Genomic DNA, 8,727 nt, shown 5'->3' with positions numbered 1-8,727 from the left:
ATCGATCGAACTCAGAGAATGGGTCGCGAATAGCTGCCAAGGTGGTTTTCTTAGAATAAGGTATAGGCTTGCGACACTGCATTGTTTTTTTGTATAACTCGTGCTGGAACATCTGATACGACAATAAAAATATTTGGCTTCCCCCTCCCCCTTTTTTCTGCTAGTTTTGTTGTATTTTGCTGTACAGTGGGAGACATATTCTCTTTCTCGATAAAGGATTCTATCTGTTTTTAAAGTTTTAAGGAATACTCGGGCCCCCGCGAATGCGTAACATATGCCTAACTTAGGAGCACGCTGTCCTTCACGTGCCAGCCGTGCTGACATTGCTGGATGAACTTAAATAGCTGTTGGCCGCTGGAAACGGCTCAGTCGGCAGGCCCGCACGGCCGGGACGAAGTCAGGAACATGAATGTACCGGCAATTCTATACGTGGCCTTTTTTATTGCCGTGGTGCCAGCAGTGACATTCGCCCGTAATTTTGGCGTGGTAAGTCTTGAGCAGAGCTGAAATCCCGCTAGTAATAGCCTGGCCTGCGATGTTCCAAGTTTTCTATAATCTGTGAGACGCAATGTAGTCTAATGCGCTCAAATGGTTGGTGCTCTAAACGTATAGCACTTCTGGCAGCCTTGAAAGCATGCCCCACCGAAACACGCGGAAAATTGTGAACTTGCGATGTGGTTTATTGACTCCACCAATGTTAGCGGTGCACCTAAGCGAGATTCACTGTTTGAGATGCTCTATACTCGGAAAAACTCAGCGAGTTCAGAAGTCCACGTTGTGTTAACGAAAAAGAAAGGAGACGGAACCGTTGCGGCACTGCAAGATGACACCATCGGAAAGAAAGCAGCTCATGTTTTTCTTATAGGTCCTTTTGTTTCAAACAAATTTGACGCATAATAAGTACGTTGAACGAAAATGTGTTATAAGTAGATCATCTCATTTCATTTCATTTATTTATTATCACCTTGAAGGCCCGAAGGCATAACACAAGGGGGGGGGGGGGGGGGCAATACAAACACGTGTAAGAGTGGTTTCTTGCAAAACAAAACAAAAAATAAAATAAAAAAAATCACGTTGCTGATTTTGTACGACTTTAAACAATCAAAGAAAAAATTCGAATTGAAAGAAGTAACACGGCAATACATTCGCAATAAAAGAAACAAAAGAAAAAGACTAGGTGGAAAGGTTGACAAGAATAGACTATTCCGATAGGTTTATGATGGGTTCATGAACGATGTACACTGGGAACAGAAAGTTATTCAAAGTGATTTGTTAGGTATTCACGAAATTTTTTGCGGTCAGTACAGGTAACGAAGTTGTCAGGGAGCGCATTCCAATAAACGATTGCACCAGGAAAGAAGGAAGTGGTCATGGCAGATGAGCGGCTGGGTAAACGTGCTATGGCAGAGCTGTGACTTATGCGAGAGGAAGTTCGTAATGATGGTTTAAGAAGGTGGTGCCTTGAGCGTGGATTGTAAAAAAAAAAGAGTGCAGCAAGCAAAGACGTGATATGATGCGGCGAGACTTCAGTGTTGGCAGACCTATCGTTTGCTTCAAAGAAGTGACACTAGTGTACCGTGAATAATGTGAAGTGATGAAGCGGGCGGCTCGGTTTTGAACGGATTCCAATGATGCGGCTAGGTAATCTTGAGATGGATGCCAGACAGCAGAAGCAAATTCGAGTTGTGGACGGACAAATGTCAAGTACGCCAACTTCTTTACCTCTGGGGATGCCTTCTTTAGATTTCTTTGTAGATACCCGAGTGAGCGCGCAGCTTTGCGACGTATTGTTTCGATATGTGTTATCCAAGAGAGTGATGACGTCAAAATAAGACCCAGGTACTTGTAAGATGAAGTGGCGCTGATGTTGACAGAGCTAATGCGATAAGTGGACTGAAAAGGACTGCGTTTTCGGGTAAAAGACATAGATTTGCATTTCGATAAGTTGAGAGGCATGTGCCATTTTTCGCACCATGACGAGATGGCATCGAGGTCACGCTGTAGGCAAATAACATCGTCAGAGGAGTTAACAGTGTTGTAAACTACGCAGTCGTCTGCGAAAAGTCGTAGTTTACAATGTATGCTAGTAGGCAAGTCGTTTACATGTATAAAAAGTGTTATAACGTTATTATTTTTGTTATTTTGCGTCATATCCAGGTGTTCTGATAGCGCGTGCAATCTTCAGACGCATTGTCACAATAACATGAACAGCGATAAGTCAGAACAACAAACCATCAAAAAAATCTACGAAGTTTACATAGCCTGTGCATTCTCTACAGGTAAACTGCGTTGCAGTCTTTTATATAGACTAGCATTCATTTATGTAAAAGTATACAGGCTTAAGAATGAACAGAATTCTTGGACACTGGTTCTAATGAACGTCATCGCCGAGTGGCTCTAAAAGCGCTATCGAGTTTTTTTGAGAGCATCGGGACAGACTGAAAAAAAAAAATTCCCCAGTCGCTCCTAAAAGCATTGACTGTGTGTGTTGTAACACTTCTTCTTCATGACAGCTTTCTTTATCCTCATCCTTTATGCCCGTATACCCCAACCCCGGTGCAAAGTAGTCAACCGTCTATGAATTTTTTTTCTATCTGTCTTCTTACGGATAGCAGTTCTTAAGAAGTATTCTTTCGACAATTAGTCTGCCGTAATCTAGATACCTGCAAACACGTTGCACGCAGAAAGTCTCTAGGTAATCGTCGACAAAAAGAGCGAGACCTTGAGTCCACTGGCTGTCTGTGCATAAATTTCTAGGTTTCGTTGCGAAACAACTATAACCTCTCAAAGCGGACTGTAAAATAAATTTTGTTAGAGTCTATGATATATCCGCAGGCAAACGGTGGCACCACCGATGGCTTCTGCTTCCCGGTGGCATTTTTTTGAAATTTTCTTCTGAATACGAAACGAAAGGCAACTCATAGAAATCATCCTTCTGAGCACTAACCCGGCTGTCCCAAATAGAAAGGTTCGCAGGGTGCGGCTTACTCGGGAGAAGTTGCTGGTGGGACTCATGAGCTTGGCGGTGGATATGGGCCGGACAACTTGGGGAATGTCTATATGACACCCATGGCGGGTTTTCTTCCACAAAGGCTGAGAAACCCGTATGGAAGGCAGCAGGGATTCCAGCCCCTCTACCAGGACGGATCGGTGAGCACTTGGGGTGGTAGCATGCATACCGAAGTGGGCTGAGAGGTGCCGAGCATTAGCTCCGCCCTTAGCCTAAAACATGCGTTTGCACGCATGACAGCGTAACCACAAGTGTAAAAAAAAGAAAGCAACGTGGCGTCAGTGTTATGCCGATGGCGTTCGACTGTTGTTTGCTGTAGTTGTCTGTTTCATTGTCAGGCAGAGAGTCCACAGTATTGTGGGAAGAAGCTGTGGTCTGCTGGGCTTTGTCTATGTGAGAACACCCTGAAGCTTTAGCCGACTTGAGCGATGATGCAGCTCCGAACTCGTTTATGTGATAGCAGCAGGTCCTCACCACAGACTTCGCCATTTTCCCCAAAAGAACTTGTTCTTTGTGATACTCAGGGTTATTTTCTTCCTCTAATAAAATAATGCGTGGTGTGGCCTTCTAACTGCATGTACTGATGCCTCTGATAATCTGCATCCCGCACAAAAAAAAAAAAAAAAAAAAAAAACTAACACAGGAATTGCATAGTATTACAGCGACTGCTTTAGCACTTTGACATAAGATGAGTACGAAGCTCAGCATAAAGAAATGGCCTGACGAAAGCAACATGATAACAACGATTTCACAACGACGATGGAACAAAGGAGGCAGGCGGACCGACACGGAAAAGTCTGTTTTGAGCTATTACCCGCAGTTGAAGAAAAAAAAAGCACTTGAGGCGGAGTTCTTTTACTGCGGTAAATAAATAATTTTGTTGAACATACTTTATAACCATGGCCGGAATCTGACTCCGCGTGTAAATCGCGAACAGAATACTCAGTTACAAATATTCACTTGCTATCTTCCTGATTAATGTTCTTAGGATGCTTGTTGTAATTGGAGGCAGACAGTATTTGAAGCGTAACATTTTTCTGGAAACTCTGTCTCTCGCGCCAGTTTTGAGCAACAACTGCTGTAAATAGGAAGGGAAACACGTAGAGGTTTCAGTGTCGTCGGTCAGTCACTTTTATTATGCAATTTGCCACATACCGAGTAAAAAATTTCGGGTTTTGTCCCTGCACTTTACTCATGAAAAGAGTTACCTACAAGAAGTTTCAAAGCTTCAAAAAAGATAATTGCTTTATTTTATGTTTGCTTCTGCATATACAACACATTTTCAGAACATCCTTAGTTATAAATATTTTCTTCATAGTTGAGCTAAGAGAAACTGAAGTTACGCACGACGAGTGAAACATACGACATTGATTCCAGCATAAGCTCCTGCGTTAGCGGCAGTGATGAGCAAAATTTAAAGAGCTTTAAAATGCTTTCATCGCACGTCACTTTACTAAGCCCCCGACGCCGAGCGCTTGCTTTGAGCCTTCCACCTTTCCGACCCTCTTATTCTTTTTTTTATTTGAACACGCTGCAGCCACATAGGAGGGCTATTGCAGGAGTAGGTAAAAACAGTGGTGAACGAAAAATTAAGTGCAATCAACAACGACTCTTACAACATTTTTACGGCAGTTAAAGAACTTATTATCTTAATCCAGCCTGATTATCCGTAAATGAAGTTACACTTTCTGCTACCCATACGCATCACGCTTAGCTCAGGAAGACAAGTATGACCCAATGTTCAGTTTTATTATGCACGCCAAGTACACGCCGCTGACGCTAAACCCGAGAAGTTCCCGAAGTGGTAACTTATCGCGGAAGCACACCAACGCTTGAACGAAGGTTATCCAAACTAGTATTCGTGAAATTTGCTACCTAGGTTTAGTTCTATTTCTCTGCGGCGTCATGGACTGAAAGCGTGCTGTAAGGTTCCTTAGGTGAGCCCAAGGGAATGCCAGTTTTGCAATATTCCTTCGACCCAGCTCGCCGCACGAAAGGATGCTCCAGATCTGGAAACTAAACAAAACGTCTTTCCCCACAACATTGAGAATTTCCCACAATTTGGCAACACTGATTCCAGTCGACAGATTTCCGAACTGCATTTTTTTGTTCGCTGTGCGGGAACATTAACTGGAACGGAAATGCATTTTATTGCAGGCTTTAAGCACTTACTTCTCGAAACCAGTAAAAAGAAAGAAAGAGTTTCTGGGAAAATGTTATTCTGTACCTATAGAGGAATAGAGGGGGGTTCTATAGAGGAGTTCTCCATGGTCATGCCTACTTTCTGGAAGAACAGGCAGCAGCACAATCTCTTCCCGATTCTCTGACTATCACAACTACCCCCGCCTTTTTAAATATATCCATTCCCCTCTACTTACTCCGTGTGCCCCTTTGTTAGCCTCCCCATTCTAGGTGGGAGTGAGTCAGCTGTATACGCGTTATATATATATATATATATATATATATATACAACTTTGGCTTGACGACACAAGTGCTGCCACGTGGGATGTCTTTGGCCCAGCTTTGTTCATTCGAGGATCACTCAGTAGCATCCATTGCAGTAGACGACACTTCATCCGATACTCCTCTACCATCGCAGTCGGCAAATTGTACCATCGCTGACTTACGGAAAATGATTGCCCCCGACTTGCCCTCCGAGCACGCTCGTGAACTCTACCGCGTTCTGTTTTCCTACCACGATATTTTTGACTTTAACGATCGTCCTTTAGCCCAAACTACAGCTGTCAAACATCGCATTAATACCGGCGATGCCCCTCCTATTCATCGCCGCCCGTATCGAGTGTCACCAGCTGAGCGTCAAGTTATTCACGCAGAAGTTCGCAAAATGCTTGCCAAGAACATTATTGAACCATCATATAGTCCATGGGCGTCACCTGTAGTACTGGTCAAAAAGAAGGATGGCTCATGGCGCTTTTGCGTGGATTATCGGCACCTTAACAGGGTTACCAAAAAGGACGTGTATCCCCTACCTCGGATTGATGACGCCCTTGACTGCCTCCACGGTGCTCGCTATTTCTCTTCTATTGACCTTCGCTCCGGCTACTGGCAGATTGCCGTGGACGATCTCGACCGCGAGAAGACTGCTTTTGTCACACCCGACGGTCTTTATCAATTCAAAGTGATGCCGTTCGGTCTATGTAACGCCCCTGCCACTTTTGAACGCATGATGGACTCCCTTCTTCACGGTTTCAAATGGTCCACGTGCCTGTGCTACTTGGACGACGTTATCGTATTCTCCCCAACGTTCGCTACGCACCTCGAGCGCCTCTCAGCAGTCCTGGACGTTTTTCGGCGAGCCGGTCTGCAACTCAACGCATCGAAGTGCCAATTCGGCCGCCGCCAGATTACCGTCCTTGGACATCTCGTTGACGCGAACGGAGTGCAACCGGACCCAGGCAAGATCCATGCTGTTACGCACTTCCCTGTTCCGAAGTGTGTCAAGGATGTGCGCAGCTTCATCGGCCTTTGTTCGTACTTCCGCCGTTTCGTGAGAAATTTCGCCGCCATAGCACGACCACTAACCGACCTTTTGAAAAAAGACGCTCCTTTCCAGTGGGGCGATAACGAGGCCTCTGCATTCTCTCATCTAATCGACATTCTCACAACGCCTCCCGTTTTGGCCCATTTCGATCCTTCTGCGCCTACCGAAGTCCGTACTGATGCCAGCGGTCACGGAATTGGAGCAGTACTGGCACAACGCCAGCGTGGCCACGACCGTGTTATCGCTTACGCCAGCAGGCTCCTCTCACCCGCGGAGCGCAACTATTCCATCACTGAGCGTGAGTGTCTGGCCCTAGTTTGGGCGGTTGCGAAATTCCGCCCATACTTATATGGCCGATCCTTTTCCGTTGTCACAGACCATCACGCGCTTTGCTGGTTATGCTCACTGAAAGATCCTACAGGAAGACTTGGTCGCTGGGCCTTACGCCTCCAAGAATATTCGTATACTGTCACCTATAAATCTGGCCGACTACACAAGGACGCTGACTGCCTGTCTCGCTACCCGGTCGACGAGCCTGACGACGCCGACAGTAGTAGCGCCAACGGCATTTTCTCTGTCTCTGCCTTCGGTAACATCGCCGATGAGCAGTACCGAGACCTATCGCTGCGAGCACTTATCGAGCGTCTGCGCTCTACACCTACCGACGCATCCGTTCGCCGATATGTCCTCCAGGGTGGCATTCTGTATCGAAGGAACTTCCTCCCTGACGGCTCTGACCTTCTTCTTGTCGTGCCAAAACAGCTACGACAGACTGTGCTCTTTGAGATGCATGACGCACCCACTTCAGGACATCTTGGGGTAACCCGCACGTACGACCGCGTCCGCCGCCGCTTCTATTGGCCTGGTCTCGCTCGCTCCGTTCGACGCTATGTTGCTGCCTGTGATCCCTGCCAGCGTCGGAAGACACCTCAGGTGCTACCTGCCGGTCATCTCCAGCCGATCACCGTCCCTGTGGAACCGTTCTTTCGTGTTGGATTAGACCTGCTCGGTCCCTTTCCCACGTCATCTTCTGGGAACAAATGGGTAGCCGTCGCGACTGATTACGCCACCCGATACGCTATCACTCGGGCTCTCCCTACCAGCTGCGCCACTGACGTCGCGGACTTTCTCTTGCGTGACATTATCTTGCTTCATGGCGCCCCGCGACAGCTGCTTACTGACCGTGGTCGAAACTTCCTCTCGAAAGTTATCGCTGACATTGTGCGTTCCTGCTCCATTCAACACAAACTGACTACTTCATACCATCCTCAAACCAATGGCCTGACAGAGCGGTTAAACCGTACTCTTACCGATATGCTGGCCAAGTACGTTTCCAAGGACCACGACGACTGGGACATTGCCCTTCCTTACGTAACATTTGCGTACAATTCTTCCCGGCACGACACCGCCGGATTTTCTCCCTTTTATCTACTGTACGGTCGCGAACCTACCTTGCCCCTAGACACGGCACTTCCTCCTGCTGCGGTCTCAACAAGCGAGTATGCGCGCGACGCCATCGCCCTCGCTGACCATGCACGCCAGCTTGCCCGTGCTCGACTGACGGCCTCACAGACCACTCAGCAGTGTCAGTACAACGCCAGCCATCGTGACGTACAGTTTTCACCTGGTGCGCTCGTGCTCCTGTGGTCGCCCTCTCGTCACGTCGGACTTTCAGAGAAGCTCCTTTCGCGATACACAGGGCCCTACCGCGTGCTGCGCCAGGTGACGCCTGTGACTTACGAAATTGCTCCTGTGGCCTCAACCTCGTCCTCTCCTGTGGCATCTAGTGATGTCGTACACGTCAGTAGGCTCAAGGCCTACTACACTGCTTCCGAGTCCGATCTTTAGTCGCTCCGGGACGGCGCTTTTGCAGCCGGGGGTAGTGCTACGGCACAATATGCGCGATCACGAAAGGCCAGCAGTGTGAAGACGACGACGACGATTAGAAGCTAGCGCGGGCTGTTGCCTCTTGGCCAAGCGCAGCGTATTTTCCTTGTAAATATATTTGTACATAGCTTTTCGTCTGCGTCTTCCTACGTAACAATATACACACAAACAGTTGTTGACTTGACATACAGGTCTCCTTGTTGAAACGCGGAATCCAGACACATCCCTTGCTGGTCAATTCTAGTTGCTTCTAGGCAGAATTTTGTGGGGCGATTTCCTAACTAAGTATAAGTAATGCTCGCCTGTCATGTTTTTGCCTGTCTGCAGC

The 8,727-nt window shown here is 47.1% G+C and overlaps 1 long non-coding RNA gene across 1 annotated transcript in view; it reads left to right on the top strand.

Moving 5' to 3' along the window:
* Positions 1–396: 396 nt before the first annotated feature.
* The window catches only part of LOC140213033 (uncharacterized), an 8,535-nt gene continuing 204 nt past the window's right edge, over positions 397–8,727 (top strand). Inside the window, exons 1-3 of the long non-coding RNA XR_011889973.1 lie at positions 397–486; positions 2,965–3,150; position 8,727. The exon at position 8,727 is cut by the window's right edge and continues 204 nt beyond it. This is a non-coding gene — a long non-coding RNA (uncharacterized lncRNA). The remainder of the gene's footprint in view (positions 487–2,964; positions 3,151–8,726) is intronic.

The sequence above is a fragment of the Dermacentor andersoni genome, chromosome 8, assembly GCF_023375885.2.
Source record: "Dermacentor andersoni chromosome 8, qqDerAnde1_hic_scaffold, whole genome shotgun sequence".
Lineage (NCBI taxonomy): Eukaryota > Metazoa > Arthropoda > Arachnida > Ixodida > Ixodidae > Dermacentor > Dermacentor andersoni.
Note: the sequence above shows the minus strand (reverse complement) of the source record. Positions and strands in the feature narration are given on the sequence as shown.